Consider the following 26,382-nt stretch of genomic DNA (forward strand, 5'->3'; position numbering starts at 1 on the left):
CGCCGTTTCATCACTAGAAATGCAACTGTAGGAAGCATCTCAATATCAATAACGTTATCCACATTCATATTTAGACAATAGAAACTATATATTTATTTACAAAAAGCCTGGGATTTGGAAGTTAGAACGGAAGTACAAAGAGGCGTTGTTATGGCGATGCTACACCGTCTCGTCCCATTGGTCTGAACTGGGCTTTAAGTGTGATTGCCATTGCACAGTGCATCATGCAATGCATAATTTCCTGTTTATATACAATATTATACAAACTGTATGCTATTAAGATCTAGAATATAGGATATAATGGATGCAATTAGTATGGAGTGTGGACATTGTCATGTTAAAAGATCTGTCTTGTATGTATTAAAGACACCATTCAGACACCATTAAAACACACACACACACACACACACACACACACACACACACACACACACACACACACACACTAACAGGTATTAAATGCATAGGCCCTTTTTGTCAGACTCACTGAGCTGCCACTACCAATGTCATCACTCAAGTCTGTATGTACCAAGTTGCTGCCAAGTAGATATGTGGGAGTGAGTCATGGGTGCTGTCATGCAGCATCCTTTTTGTCCCCCACCCCCCATGTCTGGCGGTGATGACCATTCAACTCTATAGATGTCACTGAGCATATGACAGGGAAAGTGGAGTTAAATTAAAGAAAAACACACACACACACACACACACACACACACACACACACACACACACACTTCAGAGCTACGAGGAAAGTCCCATGACATCAAGCAGAGTACGCTCTCAGCTCCAAACAGTAGGATATAAATAATAAGTTTATTTCATTTCATCTTCCTATTTTTAGATTTCATCCTGAATTTGCTGAGCACAATTATTAGAATTACATGAAGGGAAATTGGAATATTGAAAAAGATGGGTGCAATAAATTCCTAAGATGAATGATGATTAAAAATGCATTCATCTCGATCTAACCATCAGGCTACTTCTTGATAGCATAATATTAATAAGGTGATCATAAACCCATAATAAGAAGTTTTTATCTGTTCCATTCACAATCACTGAGGTCATTGTCTCTGGTGTGTGTGTGTGTGTGTGTGTGTGTGTGTTTGTGTGTGTGTGTGTGTGTGTGTGTGTGTGTGGGAGAGAGAAGAAGCATCATGGCAGGAAAATCCTAATAGTGTTTCATCAAGATTGATTCCATCTTCGTGACATAACATTTAAATAGAACATTTAACTTGCCCTCTTCATGCTCTCTCATTTAAGCACTTATGCACACACACACACACACACACACACACACACACACACACACACACACACATACATTGAGTCACACTCCCACATGCACAATCCCTTTCACACAATTCCCAAGAGCAGCAGCTGGAAACCTGTTAATTGCAAGCGCTAAATTCAAATGTTATTGTTATCTTGGTTGGCAGGGACATAAATATTAATATATCATAAAGAGCCATAAAACGCTCGCCTAGCCTCATTTGGATCCATATATATATGCAGCTGTTAGCGTCAGTCAGGGAGAAAGCGACCATCATTTATTGAAGGAGAGCTGCCAAAAATGGAGCCCCAGCAAAGAAGACAGGAAATGACTTGCTCGCCAATTAGAAAGAGAGTTTTGAAGAAGGAGGATGCTGAGAAATGGAGCTAACAGCATCATCCAGAGGCCCAAAAAATCTAAATGTTTGATGTGTAGAGGGAATGTGGAAAATCATCTGCTCTCCAGGAGAAGTTTTGACCCAATCGATGCAGACACTGCCTGCCTTACTTTTCTCTGTAGAGACCATAAACCTCCACACACACACACACACACACACACACACACACACACACACACTTGACCTGTCCTTGGTATACTCAGCTGTCCAGGGTGCACCAGACAGTAGAAGTGCTGTTGCGGTGCACTGCTGTTCCTCTCTCCGCCCCGGCCTGGTGTCTGCCTGCAACTGCTGAGAGCAGAAAGGAGATGGCAGGTGTTGACAGAGTTGCACCTGAAGGGATTTTATCACCCCCAAATACTGCTGCTCCCCAGCTGCTAACCGTGCAGCTTATTCAACGCAGATGTCACAAAATAAAGAAAAAGAGCCAGGGAAGGTAATTCAATAGTTTTGTGTGCATGTGTATGTGTGTGTGTATGAAAAGAGGAGGGGGGAAGAGGTTTATTTGATGAAAGACAATGTTGCTTCCTTCCCAAAATAAACACAAATGTAATTAGCTATCAGTAGGCTCATTAGTTTTAACGAAGATTGCAAACATGTCTGGCAAATTCACAAAGCAGTACATCACACTAAAACCACAATATTATGGCATAAGATGATATGTGATAAGATGATATGAGTTATGTTAACTCCAGAAAAAACAAGTGAAGTAGTGAACTACCTCATTCATCGCTGCCTGGAACACACTGCACGCATAAGTGTCGCGTGGCGTAAATACGTGCCTGATCCGCCGAAAATAAAAATAGCTGCTCTACGCTGCTACACGTGACGCTTACGCGTGCGGTGTGTTCCAGCTCTTACAGTACCCTTTGCAACCACACTAATTAGCGTAGCAGCAGTCACTTGCTAAATTAATTGGCGGCGGGTGAGTGGGAGGGCTGGATTATTTCAGGCAGTGTATTTCAGACAGGAGCCCGCTTCTTTGACACGTGAATAGGCTGTGGGAAATGGAGACAAAGTATTGCAGCATTATTGATTGACTGGCCAAATGAGATGGAAAGGCGGACAGAAAGAAAAGTAGAGTGGGAAGGAGACATAGGTAAAAAACTGTAAGAACGAAGGAAGGATATAAGGAAGACTTCAGCTTGCTGTATGAAGGTCTATTTTGTCAGCACATACTAATATAAATGTGCACTTTCAGGGTTAGGGTTAGGGATTTTGCCAACCGGGAACAAGATTAAACCAAACCTAGAGATGGCCTGCAACTTTACTGTTTTGGTTCAGTCTCACAACTTCATCAGTGTTGTAAAAAACAACTACACACCTAACGACAAAGTTAGCAACTAGCTAGTGAAGAAAGTAGACTATTTATCAGCTAAAGAGACAAACATTTCTTATAAGAGTTGGTGGAGACCAAAACTGAGCTAAAAGGAAAGTGAATATTGGGAAATGTCAGTCCAAATGAATGCTAACGTTGCTCCTTAACTGCTGGATGTGTAAATAAGCATGTTATCTATATTACCTTTGTAAGGTGATAATATGTCAGTGTTGTGTTTACAGTTTCTGCTGCCCCGATCTGGATAAGACAATTCAGTTGTGAATTGATTTACAGCACCTTTTAAAAAAGAGTTGATGGTAAACTTGGATTTCTTTACCAGTAAATGTAGTCATGCACAACTATTCTCTATGCAGATGTATATGTAGCATGTGTGTATACACAAACAGAGGACTGTTTTTTTTTTTACAGTGTTCTATACTTTAAAGCAGTCTTTAATGTGTACTGCACATTAGTCTAATTGATTTCTTTGGCACACAGAGCAGTGTTGTTTCTCACAGCGAGACTTCTTTATCTTACTCCCCTGCTTCGCTTTCTCTTCACCATGGTGATTTATTTGTCCCTGTGGTAGAGGCGTCACTGCCTTCAGAGTCGCGTACACTCCCAATCAGTCACAGCGAGGTCCAAGGCTCTCAGCTGTCTGCCAAGATTTCTCTTAAAAGAAAGGCCTTGTAATGTTGTAGTATTGTGTATGTGTAAATGAGAGAAAGAGATAAATTTGGATGGCAAGGTATAGCCAACATGAGTGTATGTATTGTGGACATGCTGGTTTGAACAGTAACACCCAGAATAGACTGTCAGTGTGACTTGCTTTATTATTAAAGCAGTTTTTCTCTCCTTCCCTTTGCTGGCAGCTTGTTACGACTAATGTGTTTATCTCATAGCGCTGCTGCCAGAGAACCTACATCACACAGCCCAAATGCATGCTGGGATACGGGCCCAAGTAGCTTGCATGACAGCTAATTCCAAACACTGGCATAGCACATGCAAACACTCACACATGATACTTTTACATAACAGAAAAAATGCATTAACATGGGCTTTATCTTTTAATTAGGCTTCGATGTGTGTGTGTGTGTGTGTGTGTGTGTGTGTGTGTGTGTGTGTGTGTGTGTGTGTGTGTTTTAGCCTTCCCATGCCAGCAACTCAAAAGGAATGAGCAATGAAAGAGGTGGCAAGGGATTTTCTAATTGACAAGCTGTCTAAATCAAATTGTCTTCATGTATATGCACACCACTGTCAGCGATGTTGCATACAGTGAATTTTCAAAAACTAATTGCTCTCGACAGAATAGTGCTGGAATTCTGTTATAATATCTTCAGAAAGCCTAATGAGTGTGGCCCTGTCATTGCTGGGCTCCAGCCTCTTTGTTCCCCTTTTTATGCTCAGAGTAGCATTCAGAAATAATGACACGCATACACACACACACACACACACACACACACACACACACACACACACATAAACACAGATAGATGGGAGCCACATAATCTGGGTGCAGCAGAAGCACGGGGGCCATTCTGTTGAGGTGTTTTGAAGCGCGAGAAAGCCAGAGAAAATAGGGCTAAGTCAAATTGCCAGATGTGATTGGGTTCTATTGTGTGGTCTGGGTTGGCTAATGTGTGGCAGTCAAAGGAAAAGCAGGAGGAAGGATAAGAGTGAGGGAGCGAGTTGGAGAGAAAAAAGGGAAAAAGCCTTGATGTGCAGAGCTTATTTGGGCAGGGCTGCTGAATTGGATTTGATCACTTGGGATTCTTCTGCAAAGTCAATATATCAGCAGACGCTTTCGCTGAAATAATGCAATGTAACTTTCCTCCTTCTGCTGTACACAAACACACACATGCCATTTACAAAATAGAATACATATTCTCACAAGGATATATATATATATATATATATATATATATATATATATATATATATATATATATATATATATATATATATATATATATATAATATATACAGTACTGTGCAAAAGTTTTTGGCAGGTATGAAAAAATGCTGTAAACTAAGAATGCTTTCAAAAATGGAAGTGTTAATAGTTTATTTTCATCAATTAACAAAATGCAGTGAATGAACAGAAGAGAAATCTAAATCAAATCAATATTTGGTGTGACCACCCTTTGCCTTCAAGACAGCATCAATTCTTCTAGGTACACTTGCACAAAGTTTTTGAAGGAACTCGGCTGGTAGGTTGTTCCAAACATCTTGGAGAACTAACCACAGATCTTCTGTGGATGTAGGCTTCCTCACATCCTTCTGTCTCTTCATGTTATCCCAGACAGACTCAATGATGCTGAGATCAGGGCTCTGTGGGGGCCATGCCATCACTTCCAGGACTTCTTGTTCTTCTTTACGCTGAAGATAGTTGTTAATGACCTTGGCTGTATGTTTGGGCTCGTTGTCCTGCTGTAGAATAAATTTGGGGCCAATCATACGCCTCCCTGATGGTATTGCATGATGGAAGTATCTGTCTGTATTTCTCAGCATAGAGGACACCATTAATCCTGACCAAATCTCCAACTCCATTTGCAGAAATGCAGCCCCAAACTTGCAAGGAAGCTCCACCATGCTTCACTGTTGCCTGCAGACACTCATTATTGTACCGCTCTACAGCCCTTCGGCTAACAACCTGCCTTCTGCTACAGCCAAATATTTCAAATTTTGACTCATCAGTCCAGAGCACCTGCTGCCATTTTTCTGCACCCCAGTTCCTATGTTTTCGTGCATAGTTGAGTTGCTTGGCCTTGTTTCTATGTCGGAGGTATGGCTTTTTGGCTGCAACTCTTCCATGAAGACCACTTCTGGCCAGACTTCTCTGGACAATAGATGGGTGTATCTGCATGAAATGGTTTGGTCCTGCCGTAGCGCACTCAGTGATGGACGGTGTTTAGTTGCAGTCAGTAGATGCGCCAGAACTAGCTACAGTGAACACGATGTTACCAAGTAACGTTAAATCAAAATCTGGTTTTCAAAAAAGGAAAGAGAGAAAAGAGAGAGAGGAAAGACAAAGGAAAGGGTGTCAAACTGTAACCCAGTTTTTCACCAAGAAAGGTGGGTAGCCTATAGTCTGTGAGTGGTATTAACCAGTGCTTAATTTGTAAAGTGGGAGGTCCCGGAGCATAGAAGGGGGGTGGATCCGGCGACTCAAAACGGGGGTTGGAGGTAACGGAACCAAAAAAAAAAATTACACCTGCCTACGTAGCTTCTCTGACTCTGACTAAAAAAAACTAAACAACGCTGTGTGTACATCAGGGCAATGTTTATTTTTATTTCAGAACGTGCACTGCATCGGTGTGAAATGTAAAAAAAATAAATAAAAAATACACTGCAACGATCGTTTTCACAAGCAGCAATTATCCATCAGACAATTAAAACAAAAAACCCACCGTGGTCTCCACATTCTTGATCGGCAGAAATGATTTTTGCTTGTTTGGGATCCGACTGGCCAGCGTATTTGAAAAAGTTAAGCAAACTTTGTTGTCTTTTTGACATTTTTCCCCTGAGTGAAATGAGGCTATAACAGCAATCTCAACCAGCACAAGCGCTTGTGTCACTTGGAGTGCAGCACCGCGATGTTGAAGTGCCGATCCCCTCCCTCCCTCCGTCTCCCCCCTCCGTCTTACCCTGAAAATTCACCTCAAAACGCATTGAAAATGCAAACACAAGACTTTTGTGGAATTTCAATGGGGAATAAAGACTAACAAGACAGATAACAACATTGAATATACACAAACAGTAATTTATTTTTTTCATTTAAGCGATTAATTTTTCATAGTGACACAGGAGGTGCCGGATCCAATAAAAAAGGTTCCAGATCCAACGTCGAAGGTGCCGGAACGTGTTCCGCCGTGTTCCAGTTCAAATTAAGCCCTGGTATTAACCTGTTGGCTTAATGTCCATAGTGAAATAAGCTAGCTAGCTACAGACTAGTGTTAGCCTACATTTAATCAGTGCTGGGAAACGTTGAAAGATATTCATATTAAATCATTGTCCTTGCCCCTTTTAGCAGACTTAACAACAGATGAGTCAGCAGCACCCCAGTCTCCCCCTAACTGTGCCCCTCCCTGCCCCAGTGAAGAAGGTGAGCAACATTGTGTTCAATGACATGCCAGTTAGCATCATTGCAGGGAGTCTGTGGGGATTTCTGTCTTTCATTATTATTATTAATAATAATAATAATAATAATAATAATAATAATTTTGTTAAGAGAATTTTCCATTTTGTCAAATTTTACAATAAAAATACATTGAGACTGTAAAAGATGGCCTTCAGCACATTTTTTGGTTGCTTTTAATCTTACATCAAATAGTGAACTGCATGTACAAATCACCAGCAGTAACTACTGTGCTAGTACTAGTATTGAACTACAAGAAGCAAGACAGTTGCAATCCTTTAATTAGAGTTATGTAAAGCTTTTGATGGGACAGTTAGGTCCTAGAGATGTGGTGACAACAGCTGCGCAGAGGGGGCCCAATTTGATTTTTTGTCATGGGGCCCAAAGTTCCTGGCAGCGCCCCTGAGTGTACCTATAAGAATTGATGCTGGTTTGAAGGCAAAGGGTAGTAACACCAAATATTGATGTGATTTAGATGTTTTTTTGGTCGCTGATTTTGCATTTTGTTAATTGATAAAAATAAACAATCATTATTTATATTTTTTAAAGCATTCTTAGTTTACAGCATTTTTTCCACACCTGCCTAAGACTTTTGCACAGTACTGTATATATATATATAGTTCCCACACACATTTAATACAGATAATCACACACACACATCCTCTCAGTATCCCCAAGTTGATTTCACTGCCTTGAGGTCAAGGGGAAACCATGCCCAGCAGAGCACCGTACTCCATCTCTGCTTACTGAGCAGAGACAGAAGAGTATATGCACAGCTTTCATTTGTCGCAATATGTCACACTAAGTGGCATCCAATCGAATTATGTTGTCTCAATATGCTTTGTGTTGGAAGAACCATAACCTTCAAAGATCTTTTGACAGGAAATTATGTAAAGATGTTCTGCTTTGTTCGAAGAATGTCATGGTGTATTTGTACTCAGTACAAGCACAGGTACTACTATAGTTAGTTGTTATATCTAGGTAAATTTGTTAACACTACTTACTGAGGCTACTCGCACAACCCACTTACAGGAAGTCCCTTTGACTTCAGCACAGTGGTGCTTTGTTAGCATGCTAACATCTGCTAATTAGCACTAAACAAAAAGTATAGGCTGGTGGGAATCTCAATAGGTTTGTAGGTATTTGGTCATAAAACAGTGTATTGGAATATATAAAATGTTGACCTGATGATGACACTAGACAAAAAAGGATAACCAAGCTCAGTGGGATTTATTCTCTGGGTACCATTAATGCCTGTACACAATTCAATGTATGGCAAATATTTCAGTAGTTCAATTAGTAGTAGTGCAGTTCAGTCTGGACCAAAGTCAGATATCCCTAGAGTCACATCGTTAGCATGCCTTAAAATGGGAATCATGACGCTGACTGTACGAAAACTAGCATAGCATTGAACATGATAAATACACACATATAGACAGTACTGTTGGCGTTGATTCTACAATATAGGTGCTTTAACATGTCTCTCTCATCAACATCATCACTTCCTTCCTATTTCAAGTAGCAACATTCCAGCAAAGCCCTCTGTAACACAGCACACATGAACAACTGCTTTCATGGTGATGTTTTAATATCACAAATCAGCAGTTAGATGACGGTGGAGCTTCAAACCCAAACACTCGGTCGCCCAAATGAGCGACATAAGGAGCTCTGAAGACAGGGCGCTGTTGATGAGACGAACATAGGGAGAAGATCTCTTACTCTTTCTCATTCTCTCTCACCCACTCCCTCTCCCTTTTTATGTTTTAAACAAAGCACCCTTTAATCACTTTGACTTTGAACACAAGCCCCTGATGGCTCCAAGGGGTTTGTTACAGCAGCCATCTTGACAAATTCCTTCTGACCGCAATGGAAAGTGATACAATTTTAATAGGAATCCTATTGCTCAGATATCACACATGCGGTGATGAAAGAATGGTGTAAAACTGCATCATGGGAAAAAATCAAGAGAGAGGCTTGTAAACAGAACATGACATCCAATGTGGAAGCATGTAAGCATTATTTCAGTTATAACATAACTAATTGTATGAATTGACCACAGTACTTTAAATCTGTGTGAAGCTGCTTTAGCTTAGTTTGTTCGTTATTTAATGGCAAGATTTTGTCAGATTTGCTTTTCCTGTGGTGGGGACACAAACCATGATCATAATAGTTTCCAAACCTTGATCAAGTAGTATTAGTTGTCTTAAAGCTTTAGTGCGTAACTTTTTGATATTAATAAACGTCCGTTACATTCAAGCCATTGTCAAATGACTTGCTACAAAGCTAATTAAGACGATCAGCTCCACACAACTCTCTCTGTATTTCTCAGTATGGCTATGTTAAGAAGATTGTGGCGTCTGGTGACTTTCCCGCACAGAAACTCCAGTGAAGATAATGACCTCTTCTGAAGAGTCCATCATGTTTTAATTCTCCATGTCCTCCTTGGTTACAAGCAACTGCGTGGAGGAGGGGTGGGGGCGGTGTGCGGTCACGTAAGGCTTGTATCATGTGGACGTGCCCACAGTTTTGTTGTCATTACTTAGAATTCCTCATGGGGGCGGCAGAAACTATGCACTATAGCTTTAACTTACCTAAACCATTTTGGCAACTAGGGGGCAGTGGAAAAAAAAACTTTAAACACAACAGCAGCATATTATAGCTTTTACGTTGATATAGAAAACACATAGCTCTTTTTTTAGCTCTTGTTGCTGGTCTCCACTAGTCCTGAGGGAAATAGCTAGCGTTTTAGCTGCTAATTGCTACACTATGTTCACCAGCTAGTCGCTAACTTTGTCTGTTAGCTGGTTTGCTGGGCAGGCAGCGTACAGTACAGTGTTTTTTAAACGAGGTGTATGAGAACAGTGAGAGTGAAGCAAAACCGGCCTTAAAACCAGAACAATTAGCTGAAAGATCCTAGCTTCTGTTGAGTTGGGCAGGACAAGACTACAAGTGACGCCTTTTCACATATGAGTAGTCACATGATCCATTGTTGATATAAAAATATGAATTATATCTGATTTAACCATAGAGGTGGCAGATCTGAAAATGCTCATATCAGTTTTATTTATTTATTTTTAATTTTTATTTTCGTTGTTCTAATTCACATCCCTCTACAATAAACTACATCTCAGAATTGGTCTCGAAAATCTTCCCTTTAACATATCAACGTTGTGTTGTTACAGTGATTTTGGACAGTTAAATCAATATCTACTCACACAGACAACTTGAGCTAGAAATCAGGACGTCAAGATTTGAATTGATGACTTCATTTAGAGCGAGTCCATTGACATAATATGAGTGACTAATACAGTTTCTGTTTCAGACATTCCATCAAAATTAGCCGGTATTCCAGCTGTGATCTTTAAAAAAGGCTCCACATCCTCTAAAATCTCAGTGGGTGCTGTCATACTGTCCTAGGAGTTGTTTTGTTACTTACTGTCAATGGATTATCTGTTAGCAATAGACCTCAAAGTTTGTACTACCACCATTTAAAAGAGAAACAAATTTCTCAAGAAAACTGTTGTTTCCGAGAACGGCATGTTTTCATTAAAAAAATTCACTTGTGAAATGTAGAGAAAAAAAACCCAATGTAAACATATGCACACATCCAATCTGTTGGAACACACCCACTCTATACCAGAGATTTCAGTCCCTTGATACAGCTACAATACTACAGGGTGCTGCCTCTGACATGTGCCAATCTGACTTGTTTACACTTGTTAATTGCTTAAAGGCACATCCTCCCATCACAGCAACAGGAGCCAGACTATGATTAGATGGTCCTTGTTTGTGCTGCTGGAGAGAAAACGCACAGTTCAGACAAAGAACAAGGCACTGTAGAGCTCGCTAATTATGCTAGTTTGTGAATTCAAACAATGGACGTTTGCACCTTAACCCCAGGCATGTGTGTCTCTCACATGCTGGGATGTCCATGCATTTCTGTCATGGCAAACAAGGCTGAAAACAATGGCTCCGACTAATAATATTTACTTTCTGCACTTTGTCATCATATTTTTCTGGTTATTTAAAGGAATTACTAAGAGTGCGAAGCTGGTTTAAAAAACAGAACAGTTTGGGGGGAATCCATTACTTGGTGCTGGCCTTGCTTGAGGAAATACTTTCCCATATTTTATTACTGTCCCCAAATGATGCTCAGACAGTATAAAATGGCTTACACAACCCAATGGGGAAAGGTAATGCCTCATAGGTAAAATAGTTCAAATGATTAATAAAAAGTAATGTCATGACTGTAGTGGTGTTTGTTTAATGCTTATGACATTGACCTACTGATGTGCATGTCGTCATCTTGGGTGAAATGTTATAATGTATTAAAGTAGAAAAAAGGAGTGAATTGGCCATTTATAAAGCAGGACAACCATGTGAGGATGCTAGAATGAAGGTTATTGAATGTATGACGCGCTTAGTTTCAATTCTGCTCATTTGGAAACAAATTGCCACCCAGTAGTTTTGTTAATTACTTCTTGAACTGTTTTCCAGGCAACTTAATGTTCTCCAATCACGCAACACACACCACATTGTTGTGGCTAACAGCGCAATGCCTCATTGACTATTTGCAAATCTGCTCATATTAGAAACCACTGGACAAGCAATTTGTTCAATTGGAGGAAATAAATCAGAAATTAAGCTCTGCAAATGTGTGGGAGCTTGCTTTCTCAGCGTTCCAACTGGGCTTTTTAATCCATAATGATAATTAGCATCCTTAGCTATTCATGCTAGCGGTTAAAGAGCCAGAGAATGTGAAACAATAATTTAATGGTGATGAGTTTTTTTAAATGATTCTGGATGGATGGATGGATGGATGGATGGATGGAGATAGAAGTGAGCAAAAACACTCCTGACACTCCTTTTCACTGTCTGATCAAAGACAACTGTGGCTTTAATGGTGCCAAAATTAGGTTTTGCAAGCTCTGATTTCTCTTTTGCTGGATGTCAGGAGAAACGTGACAGGAAAAAAAGAGAAGGCTGCCATGTAAAATCCTGGGTGAATTCTCTGTTTTGGATCATCTGTTGGAACATTTTTGTTGCCTCCTACTGTAAAGCAAAATCACATTTACAGTATCAAAATCGGGGGTTATCTTATATGGACCCAGTCTAAATAGCAAGAAATAAAATTAGCCTATTTATCATACAGAAAAGTATGGCAGATTTCCAAGGGTTTCAACTGTGCTTTCACATCCACAGTGTTAATTAGCATCCTGCGCTAGCCTCTGTTCTACAGTACTAGCTTTTATAACTCAATGCAATCCATTTTTTTTTTAGCATTTCTTTATTTCTTAAATAAATAAGTGTTTCCATGGGGTTTACTATCCATATTTTAAGACTAATTGTCTCCACTACCTGCTATTAGCATGGGGTATTATGAAACATTGGGCACAGACAATGCAGACATGCAAAAGGCCCCACCATCTTTCCTACGCAGGAGAAAGACACAGACTTTATGAAGTTTTGCCTCTTTTTGTTGTTGTTTTGCATCTCGTTAGTAGTTCACATCGCTCTGTGGTTTTGCAACCCAGTCTCATGGCAGTTTGTGAAATGGTCACATAAGTTAATTTATAAATGCATAAATGTTGACAGATGTAGCATCATAGTTTCAAAAATATTAACACACAACAAAGCAATCCAGCTTCCCTGGTAATAAGATTGAAATAATAACATTAAAAGAATATATATATATATATATATATATATATATATATATATATATATATATATATATATATATATATATATATATATATAAACCATGATAAGATCTGGTGAATAAATGTTGATTAAAACAGTGGTTATAGGGCTAAAAATATCAATAATAGCAAAGCCATACAGCTTCTCTGCTGCAGCCCGACTGGCAGAAAGAATCATGCTTTGATCATGAAAGATTCTTCCAAATGAAATGCATTAGTTTAAAAAACGTGCTGACCGCCACGAAAAAAAACGGGATAAACGTGTCCGTGTACACAAATCAATAGATTAAATTACGTGACCATTTCACGAACTGCCGTGAGACTGTTTTGGGTTTTGTGTCTTTCTGTGGTCGTATATGTGTCTTTTCGAGTGACATTTTGCAGGTAAAGGCCAGGTGCCCCCCCTCCCCCCGACACTTTGGGTCTCTGGGCCTATATTCACCAAAGTCACCAAAGCTCTCGTCTAAAGTCATTTTTCCAACTGCTGTCTAAAGACTACAGTGTTCGCTCCTTTTTGTCTGGCTTTTATTACAGATATGTCTTAGCTAACCTTGGCCCCTTTTACATCCACAGTGCTAATTAGCAACCTAGGCTATTCATGCCAGAGGCTAAAAGCTAGCCCAAGGATGTGAGACAACAACTTAACACTGATTATCACTTTTGTCATTATTTTTATAAAACCAATAATACTAGATAGATTTAAGAAGCTGAATTATAAGCACAAAATTTCTTCTGGCAGACAATCCTGTTCACTGTCTGATCAAAAAAGGATGTGGCTTTAATGGTTAAAAAAAACGTTTTTTCTAGCTTTAATTTAGGTACAGTGGTGTAGTCTACGTGATACGCAGATATACGCAGTATACCCACTAAGAAACCTCCAGGATTTCCTTACCCACTTAAAAATGCACAATGACACGTAACAACATACGTTCCATTATATTTTTGATATATTTTGAATTGTCATCTGTGTTTTCCTTCGCATAGGCTAAATAAAGGTATTTCCACCGTAAGTTGATGAAAAAAGTCTATCAGATTGCAGGAAATGAAGTCTGTGAAGCTCAAAATTTCCCTGGGGGAGGACATCCAGACCCCCCACTTTGATATGTCCAGTCTGATCCATATATTTATATAGTACAGTATACCCGCTAAAATACATTAGACTACACCACTGTTTAGGTTGGATGTTGAGAGAAACATGACAGTAGAAATAGTAGAACATGGCATAAATTTTATTTTTGAATTGTATCAGGACATTACACAGGAGTGATTAGGACACCACCTAATGCAACACTGCAACATGTACAACATTAAAGCTCTTGTTATTTCATGTGGGCAGACTCTATAGGGGCAAAAATAAAAATGTGTGCATAGTCATCATAAAAAAAAAATGGGAGCGCCTTAGGGTGTCATTAAAAATCCTAAATGATGTGCTAATCTGAGGGGCACTTCATGTGAAGGGCTTGTCCACATTGAGATGCAAAGCTGCGATGGAAAGCGCTTTGCCTCTCCGGATGACGCTGGAGCTTTCCTGTTTGACACAGGATTAATAACAGGATGCGGAGATTTATTTGCTTGCGTAAAGCTTGAGGTCTGTGTTGCTTCCTCTCTCTCCCATGCTCTCTTCAGTGGCTTTAATATTTGACTAATTCCTGCACACTTCCACAGTGTTCAGGCAGAAGCAGAATATAGGAAGAATGCTATGAGAGTGAGTGCATGTTGTAACCTTTTTTGAAGTCATTCTTTGCCTCGAGGTCTTTGATGTTGTGTGTAAAATGGTCTTTGAATTGCACAGAAAAACCCGTCAAACACATGAAATAAACGGCCCTCCGATAGCGAAAAAAATATCATTGAGATGCGTCCTTGTGGACTAATGAAGCAGCACTCGGTGAGGCAGTGCTGGCTTTCTTGGAGCTTTTAAGAGCAGGCCATCTCTTCTGCTTTGCTTGTGCACAACTTAATCGAATTTGTCGAAGAAAACAACAGATGAAAGCTTGTCTGAGGCATTTCCTTTCTGTGTGTGCTTTGCTGTGCTTCTCTTTTTTCTGTATGTGTGTGAGCGTGCATCCATATCAATCCATCCAATCTCCTAGCCAACCAGCCTCTTGTGAAGTGCTGTGGTAGCTTAATTAGTAAAGCAGCCAGCAAATTAGGGAGCTTTTTCCCCCTTCCTTCTCGCTTCCATTTGATTTGTTTTCCTCTAATATACACTTTTTAAATAACAGGGAAAGTGGAGTTAAATAAGAGAAAATCAAGAAAATCACACATGCATGCACTCTCACACACACACACACACACACACACACACACACACACACACACACAGAAACACAGTTACATCCGCAGAAAGGAACAGACACACAGGCACAGAGCATACAGACTACCATATCACCTTTTGGCCTCAGCCATCCACACCTCTGTACTTTGTCTGCTCAGACTCAATGAGCCGTGAAGGTGAAAGCCAGAGGAGCCAATTAGAGCACACAAAACCTTTCTTCTCTACATCACCTATATATCCAGCTCCCCCACTCAGCACCTTCCTGGTACAGAAAAACACTCTGAAGAACCTCTTCAATAGGATATATTGTCCATATTGTGGGCATGATTTTTTTTTTTTTTTTTTACTTTTGTCCAATTGTCTTTTTATACAACAGTTCAGGGGGTCTTGATTGGCTACAGTCCAGCAAGCTTGACAACCTTAAGACACAGGATGCTTCAAGTGGTGTCAGTAGTGGCTAATCACTTCTGTGGAGACAATTTTCAGGTGTAATTAGTTTTGAGTGCATGCTGGGGGAGCTCGGATGGAACTGTTGACACCTGGTCCACAGTTATTGTGTAATGCTACTCTGTTGTACAAAGATAGACAATCGACTACGTGTCTTGAGAAAGGTCCTTGTGACCCAAAGGTTGATCGACCAAATAAACCAATGCGGAGGTGACCAGTGTGTGTGTGAGAAATTTCTTTCTTTTTCTTTTGTAAATGCTACTCTGTTGTACAAAGCAATTGATAGGTGTCAAAATGGACGTGTGTCTTGGTCTTTGCAATTACCTTTCAGGTTGTTGAAGGTGATTCAGAAACTTCAACTTGTGACAGCGGCACACCACAGCAGTTTGTGGTCGACCCGAGTTATATGTTAATTGATACCACTCTCACGTCTATACAGTAAATATGAGGCTACAGACAAAAGCTGGTTAGCTTAGCTTATCATAAAGACTGGAAACAGGGAAACAGCTAGCTTAGCTATGTCTGCGCAATAGCAGCTCTAAAGCTTACTTATGAACAGTTTATATCTTGTTAGTTGAATCTGTACAAAAATCAAAGTGTAAAAATGACTTATTATAGTTTAACAGGGAGTTAAGTGCTGGACAACTTCTTGGACTTGCTTCTCCTACGCCCAGCCAAGGAATAGTCTAGCACATAAACCTCTTGTAAAAAGTATTGTTTTAACAATGTGGGTTAGTAAATATTCTATAAGCAAGATCTAGTGTGTTAATAAATGAGCTTTACATGTGCTGGTAGGCAGGTGTTTTTTTCTCTCCAGTTTTTAAGCTAAGCTTCATATTTAACGGAAATATATGAGAATAGTATTGACCTTCTCAACTAACTCTTGGCAATATAGCAAATAAGCGTATTTCCCAAAATGCCGACCTTTGCTTTAAGAGACTTGGTGAAGCTATGTAAAAGCAAATTAAGTTTCCTGGAAACATGAGCATGTTGACACTCAGCTAGCAGTGGTTGTCGTCAGAAGAATCACATTTCCGAGAGGAAGATCTAAGACTATGGCTTTCATTACACACCATTAGCGTATGAATTATTACCTGTACACATTATTTTCTTAACTGTCAGGTGGTTAAAGTGAAGAAATTCTATTCAGCTTTAAAAGTTATTCTGTTTTGACTCAACAGTCCTGAGAATACACAAACATTACATCTTCATTTAGGCCAATTTGTAAATATTGTCCTTAGTTTTATTGTTTGTCTGTTTAATAAATGCATGACTTTTCCCTATTGAAATGTGATTTACACTATATTTGGGGTATATATATATATATATATATATATATATAATAGTGGAGACATCTGCCAGCATTTTTAATTCCTAGTCCCAGAGAACAATAAAGGCAAATAAAAACAAACCAAATGTCATGGTTATTGCAAGAATATTGAGAGAAGGTCACTACCACTCTGAAAATTTCAAATTCTCATTTACATACTCAGTGTACAACATAATTGACATAAAGAAGTTGCCGTGAGAGAAATAAAAGGTTTTCAGTCTATATATGCAAAAATGGAACTCCATGTTTTCCTATTTTAGTTTTACAATTGGTTATCTTGTTCTTGCATTTTTCTTTTTTATTATAGTACTAGTACAGTGCCCATTCAAAATGTGCCTGTTTGGAACAGGCCGATTGCTTGGCCTGTGGTATTGCTGCTGCTTTCTCCAGAACCATTGTACCCCAAAATAACTTAGAGAAGGACCTCAAAGCACTTAATATGCAACCACATTGTATAGCCTACTACTGGCTTACTGTGTAACATTGTACTACCACATTTACCTGACAGAGAAATGTTACTGGTTACGTTGCAGATTTTACTCACAACATATCACACTTAAAATGTAGTGTAATCACAGCCATTTGCTTCATGGAGGAGGGGGATAGTTTTTGTCTGTAACTATATTATACTGTTGTCTTTTTTGTCAACAATATTGCCTGTTGATATTTAATGACGGCAGTGCTGTCTCGTCATTATTATCGTTAACGAATTTAACACTTCAGCTGAGGTGTTCATTTCCAGTTTTAGTGGCTTGACGGTTATGAAGTAACAGTAAAAGGATGGATTTAATTAGCGTAGGTATTTTGCCAACAGTAATGTTATTAGTGTTATAAGTTAGCAGCACACTTACAAAAACGGACCCAGGGTGAGTCTGAGTGAGACGGAGGAAGAGAGCTCTCTTTGCCCGGTCAGCTCCGAGAAGACATTATGTTCTGTCGTCTGCTTAATAGTGGTGAATTTACAGCTCACAGCAACTTAATAGGATATAGTGTCTGGCTATTTTTTTTAAATAGTGTCTGCAAAAATGTCCTGTTATTGAGTTTCGTCTTAGCGAAAAATGCATTGAGTGAATTTAAAGCTCCATTGTGTCATTTTTTTAGTTGATTCTAAGCAAAAACCCCTTTGTTCTTTCACAAATATGTGCTCATTCATGTGTAATTACTTCCACCAACTAATCAAAGTATTCTCGTTCGCGTAGAATCTGCCATTCAGAATCATTCAGAATACATTGGAGCGAGTCGCTCCAATGTATTCTACCATGTTGCACCTCCATCTTTAAAATACGTTAGCCAAAGAGGGACATACTTTCGCGTTTCGCGCTTTTACACTCAGTGACACCGTGACGAATGCCAGGGAGGGGGAGAAGATTACTCAGCGACTTCCAGCAGATTTGAAAGCCGGTTTAAGATGAACCGCCTATCTAGGACATGTAACGGAGGCGCCAAGGAAGTTAAAAAGAGAATTAAAATGACAACGCGACAGGCAAAGCAACAAGACCAAAGTTAATATTGGTCTGACTTTTCCAAGATGTAAAGAGCTCATAAGGAGTAAGGATTTTAAAAGGGACACCGAAGTTGCCTGCTTTCTTCTGAAAAGGTAATTAGGACTATTTGTGTAAATTCAAAGTTTTATAGTTGCTTGGCTAACTATAGCATGGTTGTGCATAACGCTAGAACGACGTCTAGGATACTTTTCCTCGCGTCAATGATGAAAAAGGATTGTCTACCTTGTAACATAAACGTAATCATGTGTCGTGATTTCCCTGGCAGACAACTCACGTCATCTGCAGTTGTAACACAGACTAGCTACAGCTAGAACAGCTGCGTGTAAACGATGGAGATACTAAGAGCTAATTTCGGTTTCATTGACATTGTTCATACTGCTCAAAGAAATATATTAAATACACAAATCTCCGTTGCTTCTCTCCTACGCTGTAAACATTGCCTTACACTATTAATCTCATACAATATACAGAATAACAATAGTACTGACTTTGCTATCATTAGCTTGCATATGTTTGGGAACCTGATAGCTGATGTTAGCAATGAAATGGTACCAATATATAACGTAAAACAATTATTACACTGGAATGAACACTCATGGACAAAGTCGTACTTCTTGGAATATGTAAAGCTAATTGTTTAATGACTTTGACATGTTTTAGGGAATAAACTACTAAAATGCACATACAGGGAAAGAAAGAAAAAAAATTCTTATAATAGCTTTTGTTGTGGTTGTGTATGTTTCTGTTTCCTGTTTTATTTTGGTAGTCGGTTTTCTGTCTTGTCTTGTTTTCCTTCCTGTCGTTTAGTTTTCCCACCCTTGTGATTGTCTAATGTGTTTCACCTGTTCCCCAGCCCTGGTGTCACCTGTCCCGTGTTTGCTCGTTACCTTGTTTCCTTTGTCTTGTGTCAGATCATTGTATCGTTTCTGTGTTCCAGCTTTCTATCGTGTTCTGTGCTGTCTTTTCACCCTTGGAGTTTTTGCGTCTCTAGTTCCTGTTTTCGGATTACTTAGTTTTTTGGCTATCCTGTTCTTCGTTCTGGAATTCGTAACATAACAGCTTTCTTGCTCCAACGTCTTCATCATCAAATGACATTTTACATTTTCCTATTTTTAGATTCTTTAAATCAACATGATTATTAAAGTAACTTTCCCAATTGCATAGCAACCCCAGTTTTTGCAAAGTTTGTTTCTTACAGAGTTTGTTAATCACATTCCAAATAGTGTTTTAAAGTTAGCCGGATTAGAAAATAAAATGGGGAAAGGCAAAACAAGAGGTAGCAGGGGAGGAAACACAATTTGGTGTATTTGCCTATTTTCTTTCAGTCAGTGCACTCCTCGCTCTGGTTCTGCCTACATGTGCACAATGTTATGCCTGACAACGTGAGCCTATAGGCAGCTGCAAGCTGTGTGTCTGTGTATTCGCTGGGTTTGAAGTTGAGATGTGGGGCGCATGATTTCTCAGTGTGATTTTTAAACTGATTTGTCCAGCTCTTAGCACTCCCACATCTGCTCTCACAGTCTGATAAAACAAAGACTGACCCCTCGATCACCCCGCTGTGCTCGGTCCAGCAATCAGCACAAGCGTATATGAGCAGCAGTCGCAAATGAGAGAACCGCCTGGCATCCTCGTGAGGTATCGGGTCAATCAAGCCCACTGTAGGCGAGGCGTGGCGGGCCTCGAGACTAAACGCTGTAGTACGGAGCTCAATAAGCGCCTGTTGGCCTAAGGAGCGGCTTACTAAATGAAAGAGGATATTGGGGAGATTGTTTAGTATTATAGTCGTTCATCATCGTTCCTCAGTTGGTCGTAACAATATGGTGCTTGGTTATTGCACTTCCCCTGAGGAAGACTAGCAGCTGCCACTGATAGAGATATATGAGCTCATTGTGGAGATTGCAAGGAGACACAAAAATTCTGGCTGGTAATGGAAGTGAGTGGGACAAAGATGGATTTGTGACAGAACAGGATGGGAAGAAAAAGAAAAGAAAAAGAGTTTGAATAGAAATGAATGTGAGCATAGATATGTGTTTGTGACTTTATGTGTTGCCATCCCCCATCTCTACACAATGTAGTTCCAATCAATTAGTTGTGGCTGTTCTTTGCTTGCGATGGTAGGACAAATAAACTGGTGAGGGGGAAAAAACATTAGGCTGATTCAGCCTGGACACCCTGGAGGCAGCAGCAGAAGAGTATAGGATGAGGATTAAACTGAACTCCATCTTAGCCAGCACCACCCACTCTCTCTTTAGTGAGCTGATGCAGCTACAGTACAAAGCTCTGCAGCCACTGCCTCATTCCTCAAAAGATGCAACCTTGTGGCAGCCACCATCACACTGTACAAAGCTTTTAGTTTCATTAAGGCCAGCACAGTATAGTACAGTAAGCTGCTATGGTCAAGATGTAATCGTCAGAACAACAGGTGTTTCCATGTGAACGGCTCTGTTTAAGGATGATGTGATAAAGGTCATGAGCCAGATTCACTCATTGCGATTCAAGTACATGATATACAGTAGATGAGATGCATCTCCGATGACAGAATTATCAAATGGTTATTTCTATAAGAATTCAGATTGTCCCACAACAGCTGGTCCTGTATGGCATTGCAACTGATTTAAATTTTCCATATAGGCATTTTTCTTTTTAAATCTGACACACCCTGGAGCGCTTACACTTACGCATCATGTTGTAGCACATTTGTAGTGTCTTTCAGCCCATTGTTGTGGTTTTAAGGCCAACAACTTTCCTGATTTGGTTCAGTCCTAACACTCTCACTAACAGACACAGCTGACAACTGCTGTTTTCAATGAAAAACCTCCAATAAACCCAATGTGACCTGCCCAGCACCAACAAAGTTAGCAACTAGCTGGTCAACATAGTGCAGCATTTAGCTGCTACAGAGCCAGATTTTTACCTCGAGAATTGACGGAGACCAAAATAGAGCTAAAAAGAGAGTGAATACTGGACTTATATTCATCAGGTGGACGCAAACACGACGTTAAATTAACTATAATGATGCTTGATGTGTAAATAGGCAACTGTTTGCCTTTGTGTTAGCCATATTAACTTTAGTTTGTCATAATCTGCCAGTTTCGTTTATAGCTTGTTGTGCTGCCTCCAAATGGTCAATAAATCAATCAATGCAGGTTTATAGTCCCTGTGAAGCAGAAGTTTGAGCGTCATATCTTTTGTAAATGTGACGCATTTGCAGACTAGTTTTTACATCCAAACACACAACTTTCACTTATGATATTGCTCTGTTAGCTACTACAACCCACATGCTAATGTCCAAGAGCTGTATACATGATGGATAGTTAATAAGCTAGTTGCCCCAAATCACATTTGATAAGATAAATATATGTGTATGACACCAGTTCAAGGAGAGTCATCAACAATATTTTTATGTTCTAAAGGCAGAGAGAAGAAAGGGATTTTTTTACTACATATATTTGGTATATAAGAAGAGATAACAGAACTCTGAACTGATCTATCATATTATCCCACTCTCAGAAATAATGAGTAAGTAAATAAATAATGTTAAACTATTCCTTTAAGAAAGATAATATGAACGCCTAATATGAACTACATTTATATGGAAAACATCATGTAGCAAAATGACAAGCAGTGAATCACACAGGACCCTTTAAGATGTCTGTTTGTCATGATGTTAGGCTAAAGCTGGAGGAAAATGACATCATGATGGAGAGGCAGAAAAGCAACCCACAGTCAGTGACATCACCATGCGCCTGTGTGATGTCACTGGAGCGAGGGTACACGGTCATCCTTTTCTGCGCTTTAAATAGTCCACTGACTTCCTTATCTCTCTCCCCTCTCTCCCTCCTCCTTTCTTACTCACCACCTCCTGTCATTCCACGCTCCGCTCATTTGTCCCCTCTGCCTTCTATCCTCCATATTATTCCTCCACTCACTGGACAATACAGCAGCAGCCTATCTCCCTGTCTCTCTCTCTTTTCCCCTCATTTCTCTCTCTCTCTCTCTCTCTCTCTCTCTCTCTCTCTCTCTCTCTTCCTTTTCCTCCCTCTCTTTCTTCCAAGTCTTTTAGCAGGGAGGAGGAGGGGGAGTTGTAAAGCGGGGGGTTCAGTGCGGCCACATCCCAGGCTCTTTGCTAGATTAATTTGCGGGGGCTCTGGCCTGCGCTGCAATGCTTACTGTACGCAGTGAAAGTCACTCAGGGATTAACGGCAAGCAGGAAGGCAGTGGCCCCCACCCACTTGCTGCCTCTGCAGAAAAAGAACCCCCCCCCCTCTCCTTTTTCTCCCCCGCAAACCTAACCTCCATCTCTCTTTCCTCCGTTACTCAAAACAACTTTATCTATCTCTTATACTTCTTTCTTTCTTTCTTTCTTTCTTTCCATCCCATCAACCCCCTCTCTAGTTAATTACTGTAATGGGCTGGCTGTCCTTGGGGGGTTGTTGGAGGGCAGGGGGTAGGACCAGAGGAGATGCTGTATGGTTCAGCTCTGTCATGCGTCTCGCTTCCAGCACTGACACACACACACACACACACACACACACACACACACACACACACACACACACACACACACACACACACACACACACAAATCTCTCTCTCTCATATGCACTGTAGACTCTCCAACATGATTTCATTCATACAGTTGCACAGAAAGTACTGGACATTGAAAAACACACATCACAAACAAGACAAATTGTATGAACTTAGTTTGTGTAAGCAAACACTTGCTTATTTAGGACGCATCCACAGTTACGGAGCAACATAAGCATTTATTTGGAGAATTAAAAACCAGTTCACAATTTCATGCATGCCTCATTTCCTGTGAATCCCTTGTGCACGTGAAGGCAATTTGAACTCAGTGAAAGCATGGCGGACTCCGCCACTAACAATAAAAACTACTACATAGAGAGGTAATTACAGAATGTAGATACATTAAATGCCTATTGCTAAAAAAAATGCTAACTATAAATAGTATCATATAAATTTTAGTTATACAGAATTATTTCACAGGAAATATTTCATATAACCGTAGCAGTCTAAGAGCAAAATATAGAGGGTGAGGGAAGAAAAGGTGTAAGGAATAGAGTGGGGAAAGAGTGGATAGTTAGAGAGAGTAATCAATGGCAGGATGAAGAGTGATGTGTTGAGACAGATGCAGCTAGATATATATATATATATATATATATATACCCAAAGTGTCCAAGCGCAGGGAATGTGGGGTTTTGTGTGGGAACTTATTGGCCTAGTTTAAAGATCAGTCAGCTGAAACACTTTGGCTGAAGCTGACAGCTGTTTGAGAACTGCCAAATGGTGCTGGCAGAATGCAGGCACACACACACATACACACACACACACACACACACACACACACACACACACACACACACACACACACACATACTGTACACGTACAGAAACACACTCTTCCTTTTGGTCCATCTCATACAGTATGCACATACAAACTTTCAAATACAGCAGATCTCACTTAAATATGCACACAAATACAGTCTGTGTATTTACAAATGGAATATTTGCAAGTGTACTGTTCAGTGCACATAAGCATACATACCCCCCCCCCCTCCACCAACTACATAATGTATACTATTGACACGCACACTCATTTGGAAATACACAGACACGCACACATGCGCGCGCACACACACACACACACACACACACACACACACACACACACACACACACACACACACATAGGATAGGATAGTAACCACTGCCAATTGCAGATGATATGTCTGTGCTTATAGGATACACTAAGCAGACATGACTTTTCTCAATCAAGCCAGTTAAATTTGATCATCTGTCTGGCCGACTTCCGGAAGAAATCCTTTTAACTCTTTCAATGTCTGGACTATTTATGGCTCCACATCAGAATCCACAAATACTGTATTTTTCATTTAATTACCATCAGTTTTGTCTGTACTTCACTTAAAAGTATAGGAGGGAAATGTTAATAGACTATTTTTGGAGCGGCTCCATTTACCACAGAGAGAGACTTGGACTGCAAGAGGGTATTTAGCTGAGAGATTCTGGGGGTTACTGAGTACACTATCAAGCCATAAGGGGGACATTTCTGAAGGGTACTGGGTTCATTCTCCTAGAAAATCTCTGCAATTTTATGTGTTCAGAACTATTAGTGACTTAAGGCTGTGAAGCTCAATTATTCTGTTCTTCTCTTCTTCTCAGTTGAGAAAAATTCCTGTGTTTCATGCTTTTCAGTTGTATGGGTGTGCAAATTAAAAATCTTTGTTTTTGATTGTAGTTCGACAATAACAGCAATTTTAAGACATCGCAATGGGTCTTAGAAGGACAAGACATTTTAGAACTTAAACAATCAGAAACATTTTAAAATGACTGTACATACCACTGTATTTGGTGTTAAATCCGAAAAAGAAAAGAAATTGTCTGTGCACAACTAGAGCAACTATGGTAGGCCAAAGTTGAACTTGGAAGTCAGTTTGTTAACTGTGATAGATGACATGGAACAGGTTCCAGCCAGACTCGAACCTGTGCTGTTGCTGTTCACGTTGAACACCTTGACTCTTAACCTTTACACCACCTGCTGCTTGTGTTTCTTACCTTCCCTACCTCCTACTCTCTTTGCAAAGTTGCAGCATTACCATGATCTTAGCAATTTCTTTGGTGTGTGTCATACAGGGCTCTAGTCAAGTCCACCTTTGTCGAGTCCAAGACAAGGACTAGTCGAGACCGGGTCAAGACCGAGTTCAAAGAGGTTCAAGTCCAAGTCAAGACCGAGTCCAAATGAGAGACAGTCAGTACCGAGACAGAAAAAGAAGCATCCTCTTCAAGACCACTCACTTACCTGTTCATAATTTATGTGATGTGATAGACAGTATATCTTCTACTTTAAGATGATAATTTGCTTTATTATTCTTAATAATCAAAAAGCAAGTGCAGAGTAACACACTATAGGATCAAATTAGGACGTATTATTTACTTAAACTATAAAATGGAAATGTTCCCATTCTTGAACTTATTACTTTAGTCCTGAAGAATTCATAGTACGAAGTGCTCACTGACATTGTGTCTGTGGCGAAAATGAAAATGATTGATACCTGATGATTGAGGCATACCAGGCGACCAATCTAGATGCCTGTTCTAGATGGATTTTGAATTAAACTAATACCTGTTTTCTGAACAAGCGTGCTTCATCGTTGGTTTTGTTTTGAAGGAGGAAGTTACTTGATTTATATTTGGCGAGTCCAGTGGCCGAGTCCGAGACAAGTCTGAGTCCAAATACCAACGAGTCCAAGACAAGTCAGAGAAATCCGGACTCAAGTCTAATCACCCTCAATCCCAACCTGCAGCCAAACTGCTCTATGTGTTTGGTGTTGTTGCAAGATTACCAGTCAAATAAATCTCCATAATGAATCTGAATATTTTGTTCCTAATGTGGGATCGCAGGCGCATGATCCAGATTTGGAAATTAATAAAATCCAGTCCTCATCTGTAGAGCATGCATACAGAGACAAACACAGGTCTGAAGACTATGATAATGTGGTAGCTTTGACCCTTAAGATAACACAACATGCGTCAAATCTTTTAATATCTACTCACGATCGTAAGGCTAGATGTGTGTGTTTATGTGTTTTTCATTGATTTCTGTTCCTGTCGGTACTCAAACATCATTTCTACAATCTAAAGGGCTGTGCAACCACTTTGATGCTCTTAGGAGAAGAGAAATGACAGCTTCGTAATTTGGCAGGGAAAGGGAATAGAAACACACACTAAAAAAATCTGTGAATAAAAGTGAAAGTGTTGGATAATCTGACAGGAGGAGGGAGAGACTTTACAGCACTTCCAAATTGCTCTGGTGCCACTGCTCATTAAGATGATATTGATGTGAATATTTACTGTTACTACTACTATGCTTGCTGTGCGGCAGCCCACAGCTGTTAACATCTCAACTGAAGAAGCATAAGTCACACACACACACACACACACACACACACACACACACACAC

The 26,382-nt window shown here is 39.9% G+C and overlaps 1 long non-coding RNA gene across 1 annotated transcript; it reads left to right on the forward strand.

Moving 5' to 3' along the window:
• The first annotated feature begins 2,958 nt into the window (after positions 1-2,958).
• LOC118493634 lies at positions 2,959-25,683 on the forward strand. The gene is made up of 3 exons (XR_004895587.1): positions 2,959-2,969; positions 16,227-16,231; positions 25,597-25,683. It is a non-coding gene; the product is annotated as an uncharacterized LOC118493634 (long non-coding RNA).
• Positions 25,684-26,382: the final 699 nt, after the last annotated feature.

The sequence above is a fragment of the Sander lucioperca genome, chromosome 17 (genome assembly GCF_008315115.2).
Source record: "Sander lucioperca isolate FBNREF2018 chromosome 17, SLUC_FBN_1.2, whole genome shotgun sequence".
NCBI classification, from domain to species: Eukaryota; Metazoa; Chordata; class Actinopteri; order Perciformes; family Percidae; genus Sander; species Sander lucioperca.